Here is a 19,598-nt window from a genome sequence, read left to right on the forward strand (position 1 = left end):
TCCACAATCTCGTACGGACCAGTCCACCGGTCCTGGAGGGCACTAAGCTCCCCAGGCTCCATGACCCACACCTTCTGTCCAGCGTCCAACTCTACCGTCCGAGCGTTGCGGTCATACCACTCCTTCATGACGGCTTGGCTAGCCTCTAAGTTGTCTGAGGCTTCCTTCCACAGCTTGGCCATCTGGCTGCGGAATGCCAGCATGTAGCTGACAACATCACGAGGAAGCTTCTTCGAAGTCTTCTCCCACCCCTCTTTGACCAGGCTGAGGGGTCCCCTAACGGGATGGCCATAGAGCAGTTCGAAGGGGCTGAACCCGACTCCCTTCTGGGGTACCTCGCGGTACGAGAACAGCAAGCAAGGGAGGAGGATGTCCCATTTCCGCCTCAGGTCTTCTGGCAGACTCCGGATCATCCCCTTCAAGGTCTTGTTGAAGCGCTCTACGAGCCCGTTAGTCTGGGGGTGGTAAGGAGTGGAGAACCGATAGGTCACTCCGCACTCCTTCCACATGGCCTGCATGTAGGCCGACATGAAATTTGTGCCCCTGTCCGACACCACGACCTTGGGGAATCCCACTCGGGTGAATATCTCCATCAGGGCCAACGCCACCATAGGTGCAGTAACGGTCCTCAGAGGGATGGCCTCCGGGTACCGAGTGGCGTGGTCCACCAACACCAGAATAAACCGATGTCCCGCAGAGGTCGGAGGGTCAATGCCGACCCGCTCAAAAGGGGTCCCGACCACCGGGAGTGGTTCCAATGGGGCCTTCAATTTGGTCCCAGTGACGCCCTTACCATCGAATACTGCTAAGTACCAGCTGTTCAACATCTACATGGCACCACTCGCCCATGTCTCCCGACTGCACAACCTCAACATCATCTCCTATGCCGACTGCACCCAGCTGATCCTCTCCCTCACCAAAGACCCCACACCACCAAAACCAACCTCCACGAAGGAATGAAGGCCTTCGCCGAATAGATGAGGAACAGCCGACTGAAGCTGAACTCAGACAAGATGGAGGCCTCATCCTCGGATCCACCTCTTCGGCCTGGGACGACTCCTGGTGGCCGAACACACTGGGAACAGCCCCAACACCCACCGATCGCGCACGCACCCTAGGGGTAATCCTCGACTCCACCCTCTCCATGACTAAGCAGGTCAACGGCGTCTCTTCCTCCTGCTTCAACACCCTCCACATGAGCCGCAGGATCTACAAGTGGATCCCCACCGAAACAAGAAGAACGGCCACCCTGGCCCTCGTAGGCAGCAGATTGGACTACGGAAATGCCTTCTGCGCAGGAGCCTCGGCCAAACTTCTGAAACGGCTGCAACACATCCAGAACGCCTCTGCACGCCAGATCCTCGACATCCCTCACCGCAGCCACATCACACCCCACCTGAGAGACCTGCACTGGCTTCCCATCAGCAAGAGGATAACCTTCAAGCTCCTCACCCATGCACACAAGGCACTCCACAACACCGGACCAGCGTACCTCAACTAACGACGCAGCTGCTACACCCCCACCCGCCAGCTCCGCTCTGCCACCCTTGCCACAGTCCCCCGCATCCGAAGAGCGACCTCCGGTGGCAGATCGTTCTCCCACCTCGCCGCCAAGACCTGGAACACCCTCTTCACCCACCTATGGCAGACCCAAGACCTGCTGACCTTCAGAAAACTCCTCAAGACCTGGCATTTCGAGCACTAGCAGCATTCCCCACCCACAGCGCCTTGAGACCCTCACGGGTAAGTAGTGCGCTTTACAAATGGTATGATTGATTGATTGATTGATAGATTGATTGTGTTCCCCATGTCAGTCAGGCTTCAATCACAGTGGAGAGGGAGCTGTCCCCAGGACTTGTCTGAAGTGACCACAGAGGATAGGTTGCTCATTTCCCTGACTGCACCTCAGGTGGGCACAAAGACTCTGCACAAGGGAAGAAGGATTTCACTACCGTGGATTTGAGCAGAGAGGGGCACTGTGGGATTGTTCGCAATAGGGCACACAGGAAATACTACAAAAGTCAGAAAGGTAACCTCTGGGAACTTCTACCCCATCGGTAAGTGAGAGACAGGAGTCATTCCCACCCACAAGCTGGTGCCAGGCTAAATATTGAATCCCCAGTACCTGCCTCAGACACTACAGGATATGAGGAAGATCAGAAAAAGACATAAGTTGTGCTTTCTGAGACTTGAAGGACTGTACCTGCTGTTGCTCTCTCTTGTACCTAAGACAAAGAAGTGGAACTCAAGGGTCATAAAATTGATCTCCTGTTGAAGCTAAAAGGTCGCAACAAGCTACAAAAGGGCTTCTCTTCAGCTGCCTAGCTGAGCAGTTCCAGCTGGGCCTGCCCTCAACCCTGTTGTTGGCCTCTGCTGGAGTGATTCCAGACCTTCAATTGCTGTTTCTGAGGTCCTGGAACCCTGGGCTGGATCTGATTGTACTCTTTCTTAGCATCCTGAAATAATTGGGACTGAGAAACATTTTGACTCCAAAGACAGCTGGAGGACTGGGTCAAATCTGTCAAGCGAATCTGACCAAGATGCTGGGCTGAAGATTCAGGTTTCCTCCATTCACAGCATCAAATCTAATTTACAAGGATTACACAGAGAAGCTATCCAGCAGTCTGTAGCCCGCTTTGACTACAGCCTGTAGCTTTTCCCCACTTGAGGGATTTGAGCTCCAAGTGACCTAGGGGGTCATCATGATGTTGGGCTGACTGCCACTGGCAGGCTATCAGTAGGGGTCTGTAAGACATCCTCCTAATTGGTCCGACTGCCGCAGTTTAATACCAGTGGTCAGAACGCAGAGGTTGGGGAGTAGGACCGTCGCCTCTGACAGTATCAAAGATCCTGTTGGGACAGCCGTCTGATTCCTAACCCTACAATAGGGCTGCTGCCTGTGCAGGCACTGCCGTAGGAATTAGGATAACCCTTTCTGACTACCTTTTCATGGGGGTCCCTCTGCCATGATAATGCAGCCCAAAAGGGACTTTGGGGGCCCCAAGCAGGGCCCCCATCCCTCCCGTAGCCCACTGCTAAGTATTCTAGGGGGCACATATAGTGGACTCTAAGCATCCATGCACCGTGTGCCAGGCATCATGTGGTGCATGGATCCACTGTGGCTTGTGCTGCTTCCCTATTACTGGGCCACAACCCCAGCCGCAGGCGTAAAAGGCAGTTTCCGACCGCTTACACAGTGGTCTAATCGTTACATGGCTGGTTGGACCACAGAGTCCTTGTCGGACGGTTCCAGTCATGCTGCGATGGCATCAAACATCAAACCAGGTCGAACCAGGGCCCTGTATCTGACCCACGCTCCGTTGCTGTCTGCCTCAAATCGTGCATTGGTCTAAAAGCATGATTTCAGTTACGTTCATATTGTGTTAGTGGGCTACATCATAAAATATATGTATGCAGATGTGCAGGGTGTTATATGCTATTTATTACCATTTTTGAGTGTGGGGAGGGGCCATGAATTACGAGAGGTGAAGCCTTGAGTGGGTCATGATGTTCTCCACACCATCAACAATGGTAATAAATAGCATGTTACTATCTGTGCATCTGTATATCATTTTTTTTTTTACGGAGTTTTATATTGCGCGAACTTGACCCGAATCGTATATCAGAGTGCTTTACATAGCACCAGTTGCATTACATGAGAACACATTCATTTTTGTTAGGCATAGGGAGATTAAGTGATTTGTCCAGAATCACAGGATGTTCAGCGTCATTGCCAAGACTCTAACCCAGTTCCCCTGATTCGAGGTCGACCTCCCTAACCATTAGGCCGACCTCCCTAACCATTAGGACAGCTCCTCTCCCCTAATATTGTTTATAGAATGGTGTTTTTCATGCTTATTTGTTTTTAAACAAAAATATTAACTAAAACCAGTATTCAAGGGATTAAAATTGTGCAGCAGGGTAAAATAAGAATGAACAGGCTATGTGGCCACCATGAAAATTGCTTCCATGTTTTAAGTAGTTATAATATGCAATCTGTGAGGCCGTAAACACTGTTTTTCTAATGCAAGATTTGCTGTACTGGGGTACTGTGACTTTGCAGTGTGATAATACTTGTGCTATTGTGCAGTTATTATAACGGTTACCCTAAATAACAAGTGTTATTGGGTAAAATGCATTTTTACTTCCTTGGCATAAATATATTCATATTGTGATTTGAAAACCACCATTAAATCCCATATAGATATCCAAAATGATCACTTTGATAATAACAATCATTATACATTAATTGGTTGTATTATATCTTGTTTTATACCAAAACCATTTGCAGTCCATGAAACTTCGTAAAATATGAACTCAGAATATAAAGGATGCAATACATGTTACATTGTGCAGACGTTGTAATTCATTGATTTTTTGTTAGTGGCAGTTCAGTGAAAAACCTGCGGTTCTGGAGATAGGAACTTGTTCTCAAAACGGAGCTGGTTCCACTATAAAAGGAAGGAACTTGGACAGGTAAAGAGTCAGAATAATGTGTTGGAAATGTCGACTTTCACTAATATCGAGTGCAAAATATCAAGATACAGAAATATCGACTGCAAGAATATCGTGGTCAAGAATATTGAGTTTAAGGTAAGAAATACTGTTTTCTAAAATTTCGAAGTCAATAATATCATTTGCAAAAATATAGTTGTTAAAAATATAGTTTTTTAGTTAGTGTTATGTATTTTAGTATGTATTTTTAATGTATGTGCTCTATTTTTGCTGTCAAAGTATTGCATTTGTTTTTTAGTAAAGGTGTTAAAGTATTAGAAAATATGAATTTTATTTTAATTACATTTTGCGTTTTAGTTCCGTAGTGGGTTGTAGGTTTATAGGGGAATAGGGTGGAAAGTAATTTAATTATAATAAATTGAATATACATTTTTATTTATTGGTGTTTATTTAATTTTGATTCTATGGTGTTAATTGGGGGATTAATTTATTAATAATTAATTAATAATTGGCTGTTCATTTTTATTGATTAATTAATTGGTAGATATGTAATTGTGTAATTTTTTTAGGAGCTGGTTGTGGGTTTATAGGGGAATAGGGTGGAAACTAATGAAATTATAATTAAATTATTCATTTTTAAATAATTAATATTGATTTATTTAATATTTAATATTGTTAATTGTGGGAATTCATTTATTATTAATTGGTTGTTAATTATTATTATTAATAATTGGTAATTATGTTAATTGTAAACAAAGAGATGATGGACGGAGTGCTGAAACATTTCAAACACTCACCCGCAGTCACAGATCTGGGTTGAATCCATCATCATTCTTTAGCTCACTTTGCCACCCCAGTTCAGACAAAGCTATATGCAAATCAGTCTTGGCCCTGTGCCTCATGGGAACAGTCCAGTCCGAACTGCCAAACCTATGTCTTCCCTGGACTGGAAACAAGCATCCTGGGACCGGTTTCGGGCTAACAGCCCTCATCAGCCAGGCTAGCTAGACACCTTATGCTTTGAACGAAGTCCCCTGTAAAAATTTAAGGAAGATTTGATTTTTTCCTAGGTGCACCAACACAAATGTAGGCTAGGTTGATAAGTCAACCCCCTGGTGCTTTGTTTTAGGGGACTACCATTTTGTTGTGTACTCCACCCCAAATCAAGAGGAGGTACATATGTAAATTGGTGTATATATATATTTTTTTGTCTCAAGGGTACAGAGAGTTTTTTTTGGTATTGTAAGTGTTTTGTGTATTTGTATATAATGTACATGTGATGTGTTGTATATAGACTGTGTTATTTGTTTACATTGTGCCTCTCTGGCTGTTCGCTCATATATGTGTATATGAATTAATATATATTTACGCTGCGTATAATTCGCAAATCACAAGACAATTAATTGTATCTTGTTTGATAATTAAAAGTGGATTGATCCCTTCAGTACCATTTGTTTCTACTTTTTCATCTTTGGATGTCTCCTGCTCAGGTACGGGAGGGTGAGGTGGGCAGAACCTCTAACCATTTTTTCTAGTCTTAGCTTGAATCCAGTGGCAAAATGAGCAAAGGACCCACGTCTGGGCATACCCTTCCAACTTAGCGGGTTTCCAGTCCAGGGAGGACATGGCCTGGCAGTTCGGACTGGACTGTTCCCATTGGGCACAGGGTCTAGACTGATTTGCCTATGGTTAAGTTCAAACTGGAATGACATGGTGAGCAAAAAACAATGGATTTAGGCCCAGATCTCTGTACTGGGGTGACTGTATGACATTGTTCTGCATTCTGTCCATCAATTGTTGTTTTTGTAATTATGTTAATTGTGTCCTTTTTTTAGGAGTGGGTTGTGGGCTGATAGGGCAGTAGGGTGGGAAGTAATTTAATTGTAATACATTTGTTAATATTTTCAATATATTTATTTTATTTTATTGTGTTAATTGTGTGGATTAATTTATTAAAAAATTATTTATATTTAACTTGTTAATTATTTATTAATTAATTAATTATGCTAATTGTGTCAAGTTTTAAGACGTTGGTGGTGGCATATATAGGCGAATATGGTGGGAGGTAATGTATTTATAATTAATGAATTATTTGTTAATTAATGCTAATTAATTAGTTACAATATAAATATGGCAACTAATTATTTTGATGTGTGAGTTGTGGAGTTTATAGTGGTCAATGGTGGGAAGTACATTTTTTAAAATGTATTAATGATTTGTTGTTAATTGATATTAATGTATTAATGTAATATTAGTTATTGGAATTGTGGAAATATTTTTGGGTGTGTGTTTTGTTGTTTATTGGGGTAGAGGATGGAAAGTAATTTAGTTTAAATTAATTAATCATTACTTGATCATTAATATTCCTTTATTAGTTGATAAATATTTTTGGTAATTCTCTATTTTTATTTGGGAATTTAGGTTCTATAGCAGTAACATTTGGTTAGTACATTAATTTTTACCTTTTTAAATGTGTTTTTTTATTAATATTTGTTTAATTGACAATTAATTGTGTTAATTATGGAAGTACACTTTTCTTTTTAATTTGGATGTGTGTTGTAAATTCTGTGGTGTTATAGGGTAGCAAAATAAATATTAAGGGGCCCATTAGGATGACGGCGGACTTTGTCCGCCTGCCATCTCATCATAGAAAGGGACCGCCCGCCATAAGGGCGGGGGTCCCTTGGGGGAAATTAAGATGCGCCCGCCACAGTGGCGGGCACATCCAGCATTCCTGACATTGTGGCGGGCAGTGCACTCGCCACAATGCCAGGAAGTAATTCTGTGCTTTTCCATGCACAACATGGCAGGTACCGCGCGATGCCTGCCATGTTGTGCATGGAACTGCTGGGGGGTACCATAGGTACCCCCCATGTGCACCCCCCACCCCCCGGAGTTCCTGGGCCCAAAGCAGACTCTGCATGCCTGTCACCACGGAAAGCCATTGGTAAATGCCCATTATAATATGGCTGGCGGTGTCTGATAGACACGGCCACCATATAGAACCCTTTTCCGCCCGGTCGCAAGGCGACCGGGACGGAAAAGCGGCGGACGGACTTTCCGTCCGCCGCGGACCCCCCAGCCAGGATAATATGGCGGGGGGTCATTCTGGCACGGATGGCGGGTGGATCGCCCTTGCCAGGAGCTACCGCCGGCCTGGCGGGGGCGATCCTAATGGGGCCCCATATGTATGTATTAATTTTTTTTCATTAAAATTTATTTCTATTACAAAATTAATCTTTTTATGTACATTTTAGATTTTTTTTACATTATAACATGTTTCTATGTTTTGTAAATTTTTTATATTTTTATATATGTTTTATTTTTGTGTTTTTTATTATATTTTGGAGTGGAGTTGATATTTTGTTTAGTTTTAAATTTGAATTTTCTTCAGTGTGAATAGTAATTTTTACCCCTCTGCTATCCAACACTTTCCCCACTGCTGCACTCGCTGTAATGGGGATAGTACTTTTTACCCCCTATGCTACGAAAGTTTTAAGATTGGTTTAAAAACCTTTATTTATCATTTACGAGTTTCGCAAGTTTATTTTGTCTTTTTATTCAATCAGTAAATCAGATAAATCAGTTTACAGAAATATCAAGAAAGCATGGTTCAAATCAATTAATGTGTATTAAAATAAGCGTGTTCCATAAAGGAATATATCCTTAATCTATGAAAGGTATAGTCCAATGTGCTAAGTAGAACTCATAAAGAATTCTTGAAAAGAGCAAGATCTGTGGTGTATTCAAAAAGTCGAACTCCCCATAAAGAGCAGTTCGGGAAAACTCAACCAAGTTACCCTATGCGCGCAATGGGTGCTACAGTAGCTACACCAGAAAATTCATTAGGATATAGGAATTCAATCGAAAGAGTTTATTCCCAAGTGGCAAGTAACTAAAGTGGTCAGCAGAAGCTCTAAACCTAGTTGTGTAAAAGAGGGTAAAAGTGTCAGGAAAGGAACTCCTCATGAAGAGAAGTTCTGTGGGAAACTGCCTTACTACCGAAGGAAAACAAGAATTAATATAAAGCACTAAACTGTCAATACTGTTAGTTGTTTCTTACCTGGAGAGATGCGAAGCCTTGCAGAGATGATATGGAACCAATCTCACTTCCTGACTGTACCTACCAGTTTGGTTCAATTGAGCAAGCTAGTGGTCTTATCATGAAAGGGGAGAGAGCCCCTGTGGATAGGTGAGTAGATCCCTTGCCAAGGTGTCGACCTGCATGAAAAACAAGAAGAAATGCGTATAACTAATTGAGTTACCTTTTAGTTTGGGCCTTAGAATATAGTGTCTTCTGCCCTCACCCTTTCCCTTAGTGAAGTGAACGTAAGTACCTGAGAGGAAACTGGCGTATGCATGCACCTGGGTGAGTTGTAATGAAGTTCTCAAGGTAGGCACCTGGAGGATAAGTAAAATTGGAAGCTGTTCAGGCAATATAAGGGTTATCGTATCTAGCGGTTTAAAAATCAAGAGACATCTAAGATATAGAAAAACACACATCTGTATACCATTTCTTACATGCTCTGTACCAATCGTATTCCAGCTATTACCTTGTTGTTTAGTTCTCTTGTGAAGTAAATAGCGTGAGGTCCTGTTTCTTCACAGGAGTAATGCGCGCTCACTCTTGCTGCAGTCAAATGTCAAAAAGGTACTCTCACTCGCAGTGCCAATGCCTATTTATAAACAAGCAAAAAATGTGCAAGAATAGAAAGTAACTATGCACTATTTATTTTTGTCTTAGAGGTTTCTTTTCTTTTACAGGTACCTGTGATGGGCGAGACAATGAAGACCAATGAAGCAGATGATGGCTTCAGGTAAGTGTCTGCTTCTTGATGTAGTGTCTTCTCTTGAAGGGTTGTGCGAGGGCTGTGCGTGAGGAGGCTCTGAAAGAAGAGTTGCTTTTGTGAAATCTGTAATTAAAAGCTGGGGAGCGCTATTCTGACTTCTTTCCAAATAGGCAGGAAACTGGCAGGCTGACACATCATTAGGCAAAGCAAGTTGTTTTGTCTTGGGTGCGGTTTAAATAGACAAGCTGCTGCTATGCCCAAGGTTTCAGCAGGAAGTCTTCCTTGTGCACTTAGCAGAGGCTTGAGTGATGACTCTTGTGGCGGAGAGTTCCAAGTGCTTTTCAGGATAGTTCTAAATTCTTTGCTCAAGTGATGACTCATGTGGGTCCCAGCAGGAGAGCTCTCGGTGCTTTTCACAAGAGACTCGCATTGCTTTCTGAGTCATCATTCATCTGAGTCAGAGCGCTCAGTCCTTGAAACATGGGCATCTTTGGCAAAAGGAAATAGTGAAGCATATAAACAAAACAAAGAAGTATGGGCATTTATTGATGGTACATAGGTAGGGAAATACTGGGTGAGTAATGATTGCATGTGTATTTTACATGAATCAAATACTGTGAACCTGGTCCTAATGGCCTGTGGGTGTAGATCAGTGTAAGGGGCAATTGAGACAGGCCCTTGACAAAAACATGTATCAATACGTTCTAGTATTCAGTCACCCCAATGGAAAACGATTGTTCGATTATCTGCAGCTTCTTTCTTTGTTCCCGCTGTAAACACTCGAATTAGACAGAATACTATTCCAGTATATCAATTAGTTGCTAAACATTCATACTTGTTTCATCCAATGTAGGTTCCCATGAAAAGCTAAGCAGCCTCTAACTATAAGCTTGTTCAGGTTCCACTGCATAACAATGAACTATTCTAAAGACAGAGACATTTGAATTCAGCATCCTGGTTAAATCATGAGACTCATGTCTTCCTGTAAGCTCTATTTGTTTTAATATACTGTAATCTATTTAACATTGTGTTAATACGTGGCCGCTAAATGCAATAAGAACATGTAGCTTTGGAAATAAGAAATACAACTTTTAGAAAGCCACTAGATTCTACAGCAATTACAGTTTAAGCAAGTCAAATATAGGTCAACTATCATGGTTTATCATTTCCTAAAACATTTATTTATTAAACAGAGATGAAATAAAGAGAATTAGGATGTTAAGGAAGGCCTAGTCTGGTCTTTAATAATAGAAGTACAATATAATTTATTGATTTGGACATTTCGCGCCATTAGTTTGCTTGACATTTTGAAGACAATCTGCACATTAATTCTATACTCAAGCATACATGAGTATAATAAAGGCACATTTTTGTTACGCCCCATTTATTTAAAGTGGTTTCACGTTAATTTTTAGACCAACATTTTGGCTTTTAGTAATAGATTTATTTAAGCTAAATTATCTGCACTATCACATACCCTATCCAATGGTTATCTATAACCATCACACTATATCATTTCACATGTGTGTTCATTTTAGTGTGTACCCTTATCATCAATTGAGTCTTGTCTTTTTCTTTTCTGGCCTCTAAATTTCAAGGATTTATATAATCATTTATAATTCTGTTCAGTCCCAAATCTTTCTCAAATAACTTTGATTGGTATATTTCTTGTCTTTTGAGCAAAATGAATTTACAGCTTTTGAAAAAAGCATAAAGAACTATTAAGCAAAGCCCCAGAATTATTATTTGCATTGGAATAGCCTTCAATATACCCTTTCCAGCCTTTGAAAACCAATTTCCAATTGTATAAACTCCTTTCCCAAAACCTTCAAAAACATATTAGTGGCATGTGTACAATCGAAGTGGCAGAGCGCTGCGTTAGCCTTTTTGGCTTAACGCAATGCTCCTCCACTTCTGAAACGCAGGGCTGCACCATATTTACATCAATATGGTGCAGGCCTGTGTTTCCCACTGCGCTGGTGCTAAATTTAGCTGCCTAGTGCCAATGCAGGCACCCTTGCACCATAGTGCAAGAGATTCTGTGTTGCAGGGGAAGATCATGTAATTCAGGTTGTAAATTTGAAATGTTCTTTGCAAATCTTTCTATTTCCTTGCTTTCATAGTATGTGAAGCAGTGAGTTCATTTAATCATTTTGCAGACTCCACCCTTCTCTGCGAGTAGAATGTCTAAAGCAAGTCAGTCTTGTAGGACCATAGATAGTATAGCAACTAATTCACTGTTAATTACAAGAAAGGCTTCAGAAGAGCTTCTTGACATTTTTTCCGCAAGAGTTGCCAACTTTCTAATATTTTCGTCATTTAAGATGACTCCTACAGGGCAAATGATTGCACCAAATGTGTCTTCCACTAACCCAGTTCCAGTTTGTGCATTTCGTTTATGTCTATGTGCTGGTGTTATTGTTAGGGCATCTAAGCTTTGGACATGATACATCTTAGGAATTAGTTCACCTAAATAACAAACACTCTCCCAATCAGCAGGCAGCAAAAAGTAAGAATTTTATCCACAAATTTAGTAGATACCAGGAATTGCATTTTCGTCTCCCTGCAAGATTTTCCATGTCCCTCCTGTCAATTGACTAATCACTACATGTCTGTTTCATTTACGTGTCTTCTAGTTGTAAACACAATTTTCCATTTGTGTTGTGACTGTCTAATCTTAATTTAGGAGAAATCATTTTCCTTCTAAATTTGTCCTATTCCTTCTTCTAAACAGTCTTCAAGACATCACTGTTTTATCATCAGCACAGGGTATCTTAATATATCTTTCCTCTAAAGCCATGGTGAATATTTCTCTAAAGGTTTCATTAAGCTGGTTAAATTATTTTTGTAGGCCTTAACACTATCTATAGGCCTATTTAGGAAAACGTAATACCAAACAGTGTACATTCCCTTTGTTTGCAGTGTAAGTTTATGCTTTCTATTAAAGGCACACTGGAGAGTATTAAATCATGATTGGAATACACTTATTCCAAATGTCCATGTCTGTAAACTAGTGAAAATAGAATGCTACATGAAATAGCATATAATAAAGGCATATGGCAATATGGTACCTCCTCTGAAGCAGACATTGGAAAGTGCACATACACATTACAGTCTTTTGCATCAATAGCATTAGTGTATTCTTGTACGAATCTAGTACAGACTTTGTAGAGAAATCATCTCTGTTATGGCTCATAAAGAAGTACTTTATTTGTTCTCCATCATTAATGTGTGTGTGTAGTTTAGTAGTGTTCTTTGCTTTGGAGTCTGAATCTGGTTTTAAATAAAATTTGGTAGTACTACGGTAATCACCACAGTTATTACAAAAATTTAACACATAATATATTTACACTTATTTTTAATGCAAAACTTTTCTTTTCGATTCAGACCTGGTATGTCTTGAATTCAATAGTTCTATCACAGGTTTAGTATTTCACTTTTGACAACATTAGTTCTTCAGTTGTTCAATTGATAAGTAGACAATCATTAACCCTACTCTATGTTCTTCTAAAGTGTTGTTCCTACTTTTCTACAGCACACTTGGACATAGGTTTATCTTCTCTAAAACAAAAAACTAAAATAACAAATGTCTAATAGGCACAGTTCATCACTATCATTTCTTCAATCAGTTGTTTAGGATCTCTTTCTTCATTGCCAAATTCTTTACCATTAATTTCTTAATTCATTTTCAAGGAGGTTTGAATAAATCAGGATTCACTTGGCACAAATCTTCCAAAGTAACATTCAGTGTGTTATCCACGTAGTATGACCATTCAGGTGCTGAGTATCTTCGACAAGGTACTTTGGCCCTTTTCGATCTTCTCAGAAATTGTTTGTTCTGTTCTATATCACTTTCGACACTGGACTCAGTTTCTTCAGGTATTGTCTCTGGTATGTGATCTATTGAAGAGCTTCTTTGTGTTTTACCTTGTTCATAACTTTGTGACCTTTCATCTCCGTGACTTATTCTTCTGGATCCAGTACTTGTTCCTTCACCTGGATCTTCTAGTGGTACTGATGCAGTTTCAATGTAACTTTCATTTTGAAACTTAGGGACCCATAAGAATGGCGGGCGGACTTCTGTCTGCCCGCCACCCTAGCAGTGCTGGGACTGGCCGCCAGTGGTGCGGAGGTCCCGCACCGGCGATTAGGATGCCACCGCCACCATGGTGGTGGCATCCTCCATTCCCAGCATTGTGGCGGGCGGTGCTCACAGCACCGCCCGCAACAAGGCAGGGAATGCACTGTGTGCATTGTCATGCACAAGGTGACTGGCACAGGGAGATGCCTGCCACCATGTCTATGACAATGCAGGGGGCACCATGTGCACCCCACCACCCCCCCAATACCCTGGGGGCCCACAACGGCCCCGTAAGAGAATTTTGCATGCCTTTCCGTGGCGGCAAAAGGCTTGTTTCCGCCCCCATGCTAATATGAATGGCGGTGTCTAGTAGACACCGCCACCATATTAAACCCTTTTCCACCCGGTCGACTTGGGCGGAAAAGCGGCAGACGGTCTTCCCGTCTGCCGCAGTACCAGAAGCACCATTGCCAGTACAGCAGCTCGAAGAGAGGGGTGAAAATCAGCAAGTTCATAGACAAGTCCAAGTACTCGAAGTTACACAAAGTGGTATTGAAGTCTCTTACAAAAAGGAAGCAGAAACTTAGGGGTTTAATAGGATGTAGGACAGATCGTCACCGCCCACATGGCGGTGGCGATCCGCCCTACATCCTTCCCCACCTGCCACCCATTTCCCCCCGCCATATTAGTATGTGTAACTTCGAGCACTTGGACTTGTCTTTGAACTTGCTGATTTTCACCCCTCTGATGACTCTCATTTGTGAATTAAACTGTATGCTGTGGTAAGGGCAATCAGTTTGGCAACTTGTGCTGAGGTGACTCTTTGAAGCCATGAAGCTTCAACAACATCTGTTATAGTACACACAGCATATGCTGCTTTAAATGTGCTAGTGTTACCTCTTAAATATGATACATCCACAAAAAGGACATGGTCAGGCTCCTTCAGGGGTCTTCCTTAATATCTGGTCTGAGGGGCTCATTGTGATGGCCGGCGAACATCAGTCCACCTGCCATCATAACGGTTTGTCACCGTCCGCCAGACATGCGGCGGTCCCACCAGTGCAATCAGGATGCACCCGCTATACTGGCGTAGCATCATGGCCTTTTAACATTGCGAACGGTGCTGCTGGCAGCAGAACCGTCCGCAATGTCAAAAGAGTATGCACAGCATTTCCCTGCACCACGTGGCATGCACTTGATGCATGGAACTGCTGGGGGGTACCATGGGTACCCCCTATTGAACCCCCCAATACACACACAGAGGGGGCCCGCAACAGCCCCCGCAACCAGTCTCCATCTGTCTTTTTACGGCGGGATATTCGCCGCAAAAAGACAGGCGGAAGGGCATACCCTAAGCACTGCCGCAGTGTTGCCCTGGTTCCGGATTCCACGAGGCGGGCGGAAAAGGACCGCCTTGCGGAACCATGGCAGACAGCATCCACTGCGGAACCATTGTGATTCCCACCGCATTCCTAATTTGGCAGTGGGAATTTTCAGTATGATGGCAGAAGGACCGCCGGCCCGGAGGTGGTGGTCCCTCTGCCATCATAATGAGCCCCTTAGTTTGGTACATAAACACGTGACATCCAGGTAATCATGTTCAACTACATCACAATTTACATCATTAACAGGTAACAGTGTTGAAAATTAAATACAGTGCTTCTCTTTAAAACAATATTTTCAGAGGACAGAATGGTCTGTTCATACCATGTCAACCTATTGTGTTTTCGTTCTTGTCTATAATACCAACTCAGAGTGTGGGACCATAACAGTTAAAGGATAACACAACACTAGGGCCCCCATTAGGATGGCGGGCGGACTTTGCACGCCCGCCATCCCCGTGGTAAAAGGGACCGCCCATGACCTAAGCCGCGGTCCCGCCATGCCAATTATGATGCGCCCACCACACTGGCGGGCGCATCATGCATTTATAACATTGCGGCGGGCGGCACCCGCCGCAATGTCATAAATGCATGACATGCATTTGCATACACAAAGCGGCAGGCACCGCGCAGTGCCTGCCGCATTGTGTATGCAAATGCAGGAGGGTACCACAGGTACCCCCCATGTGCAACCCTTCCCTCGCCTTCACCATGGGGGCCTGCAATGGGCCCCCAAAGTGAAGACCTCATGCTTTTCCGAAAGCATCTCCAAGAGCCCATCATAATATGGCTGTCGGTGTCTAATAGACACCGCCACCATATGAACCCTTTTCCGCCCCGGCCGCGAGGCGACCGGGGCGGAAATGCGGCGGACGGTGTTTGCGTCCGCCGCGGTCCCCCCACCATAGTAATATGGCGGGGGGAAATGGGTGGTGGGCAGGCAAGGATGTCGGGCGTATCGCCACCACCCGCATGGCGGTGGCGATCCGCCCGACATCCTAATGGGCCCCTTAGTTCTCACTTTTTGCAGACTAGTGCTCACTGCGACAACTGCTTTAAGGTAGCCAGGAAGACCTGAAGCTACAGGATCAAGGGTAGTAGAGAATTATGCTACAGGTTTTCGAGCTTCTCCATGAGTCTGAGTCAGCACTGAGAGGGCACACCCCTTCTCTCTCACTGCAAAATAGTGTACATTTTATTTCTGTGGAATGACACAATTATTCTTTCAGCTCCAGGAAGGCTTTTGCACAGTCATTATACCATGGAATCAGATCAGACACATCTCTGTGTGTCAACCTCAGTAGAGGTGTTGACATTAAAGAAAAGTTTGGTATCCACTGTCATCAATAGCAAACCATATCTAGAAACAATTTCACTTCCTTGTGAGTTCTTGGTGGTTCATCTGCAAGATCGCTTCCACTCTTTTCTGGTGACACATTTCACTTCCGACTACCGTTATTGTAATACGGCGGTCGAAAGTGAAACCTATGATGTCGGTTGGAAAGGCATTCCGACTGACATCATAATAGGGCCCCTTTGTGTCCAAGTGGTTTAATAAGGCAATGGTGTCTTGTTTACAAGCTTCTCGTGTTCCTGATGGCACAAGCAGATTATTGATATACTGAACAAGCACCAATTTACATGGCATCTGTTGGAACACAAATGAAAACAAGTGCTGACTTTCTTTGTGCAATGGCACTGAAAAGAAAGCTTGATATAGGTCTATGACTGTAAACCATTCTGCAGCACATGGAATTTGAAACAGTATGGTGGCTGGATTCGCTGCCACAGGATCACATGGAATACCAATTTCATTTATTTTTTTCAGGTCCTGACCCATTACAAATTTTCCATTCGGCTTCTGCAAGCCTGTAATTGGACTTTTAATTAGTTCCCTCAAAATTCCTTTTTGTAACATATCTTCTACCACTGGTGTTATTCTTACGATTGTTTCTGGGGTCAAATGATATGGGGCTGTTCTGGGATAAACTGCATTTGCCTTTACAGTAATTCGGACTGATTCTACACCTTTGATAAGTCCAATATCTTTGCCCGTGAAATGCCAAGCTTCTGCATCAACCGTCTCCCTTGAATCATCAGGTAATTCTTCAGCAGTTAATAAGGGAAACATTTTGACATTGTTCTGTTGTCTGATCATCTTAAAGTCTACATCCTCATCATGGGTCCAGAAAGCTACACAGATCACTGGAATGGTGTCACAAACAACAAACGGGTGGTTTTCTTTAAATTAACTTATTTTTACTTGCACCTTTTCAGAAACTGGATATGGAAACTGTTTTTTGGCAATCCTACACCTTGGAAATGTTTCCCGAGAGAGTCAGGTCTGGGTTTTCTGCTGTTCTAACGGTTGATCGATCTGGTAGCACCTGTATCAATCAATAATGTAACTGGGTGGTCATAGACTTCAGCATCTACATATAGGCGACTGTGTTCTACCTCTAAGACTACACCAAGTATGCAGTCTTCCTCCCCTCTCACCTTCATTGGGAAGCGTCAGAAACCCGTACCATCATGGGTATTGCTGTAAAGCATTCTGATCCGGATTTTGGAATTGTGGCATTTGATTTTGAAATGCATGTGTATTCATTTTGGGCATTTGATTCAAGTTAAATCAGGGATTTCCCATTACCTGAGAATTAATTTGAGTGGGTGGAATAGGCATCATAGGGATACATCTCTTTGTGGGCATTTGCATCTGCTGTGTAGGCACATTCTACATGTGCATTCCTCTAGGCATTTTTAATTTCCATTCACATTATCAGGATTATATCTATTCTGCACTCCCTCTTCCAATGTCTAATTCTTTAATAGATGTGACAGGGGGTAATCTTTGTCATAGCGGCTACATCTATTACAGAACCTGTACCCACAGGAACACCTCTACCTCTACCCTGAGACATAATAAATCCTCCTCGATTACCCTGCAAGCCAACCTGCAGAACTGCTACACCTTGCATAGTCTCCAGAGTCCCTTTAAACAAAGGATTCTGAAAACCCTTCTGAGCCACCTTCGTCTGTGCCAACATACATTTCTCCTTGATTTTCTTCTGCTTCATTTCTAGCTCGTCACTGCAGTACTTTGCATATCTTAAGATTTCATCTAATGATTTATTCTGCCAGCAGATCACGCTTTGAGTGATATGTGAACAGATCTCTGCTTTCAGCTCTAAGACAAACTGGGACACAACGATTTCCATATCCTTCTCTTCAGGATATTCTTATCCACTCTGCTGCTGAAACCCCTGCAACAACCTTTCATAATATTCATGAACAGGTTCCTTCATCTCTTGCGTAGTTCTTTTAATTTTAAGCTAAGCCATATCTTTCAAGGGCACCTCTCCTTTCAGGAAAGTAATCACAGCCTCATACTTCTCCATTATTACAGGAGATGGTGCATTTGTTATAACATCCCTTCATGGTTCCTCATATTGCCATTGGATCACTGTTTTTCATTCAGCCCATAATTCAGCAGGTACCTCATTATAAAAAAACGTATTAAAATCTGTCACAACACCATGGACATTTTCACAAACCACTCTACTTTTGTGTACTACTGCACTGTCTTGTCTTTTAGTTTTCGAAAGTTATTCGTAATTGCTTCCGAATCATCTTGACTCCAATGAACATGCACTTACACTCCTGCTATCTCTCTGAGTAGGTATGCTGATGTTTCTCCCTCATTTTTCTTATCTTCCCCCCCTGCCATAGCTGCTTCTTTCTTTTTATTTTCATGTTTCTTTGCCCATTTAATTTATAACTTTTCAGTCTCACTCCATTTGAGACTGCATTTGACTAATTCCGTAATGTGTAAACACATTCCTGAAATTCGCATGTTCTCTGTTGCTGGACCATCTAAATGAATCCTATAACTCTTCTGCCAATGGGCATTTTTGGAAAGATCAATGTATTGTTTCTGGGCAATTTCAGTTAATCTGGCATGCACCCTAGCTGGTCTTCTATTAATCTATTTGCACAAGTAAATCAACTCTTTCCTTTGATAATGTTGTATATGCTTGAATTCCAAACATCACTTTAATATTTCCTCCAACTCCACATTCAATTTAGAAATGCTTATAGGCTTTTCTTTTTCAGTACCAATCCTGTCCGGTGACTCTGTGCTTTCCACTTTCTAAATGCCTGGTGCTTCTTCTAACTAGGCTGGAATATATCCCTCTACGGCTGAAACTATGTCAACAGGAGCTATAGGAAATGTGATATCGAATGCTCCCCCATCTATTAGTGCTTGTACCAATTGTGGAGGCTTCCTCACACAAATTTGAGAATTTTGTGAAGTCGAAACATATCATGTTGGAGGTATGCCTCCAGACGTCTGTTGAGTTTCTGGCTTTAATTCTGCAATGGGAGCTGCATTTGCCATAACCCTAGGCACTGCTTGGATGTTTACAGGCGTTATCGGAGCTATGCCACAAACTGCAGTAATATTAGTTCCAGTATGAACCATAACTTTTGGTTGAGACAAAACTGGCAGAATAATTTAGAGTACTTGCAAAGGCCATCAATTTGTGCCATACCTGAGTTTACAGATGCCGTAGCTACTGTACCACTGGTACTGACACTCGACTCACTCTGCTCTGTAGATATTACACATGGTGGAGGTCTTGAGGCCTACATTTGTTCTCAAATCTCATCCCCTGAATTGGTATTTGTCTCATTCTCATCCCTCTCCTTGTTGTCTTTCTTGTTTCCTTTCTTCATTGCTTCTGTAGTAATAGCCGGATACGATCTGATTCCCTCTATTATAGCCTTTCTCCATCTATACTGTCCTTCATCCCATTGAGCATCTGCATATTTATGCGCTGCTCTTTTGGTTCTCTTCTGGTATTTCTCCTTTTCCTTTTCCCTTGCAAC

The sequence above is a fragment of the Lissotriton helveticus genome, chromosome 6 (assembly GCF_964261635.1).
Source record: "Lissotriton helveticus chromosome 6, aLisHel1.1, whole genome shotgun sequence".
Lineage (NCBI taxonomy): Eukaryota > Metazoa > Chordata > Amphibia > Caudata > Salamandridae > Lissotriton > Lissotriton helveticus.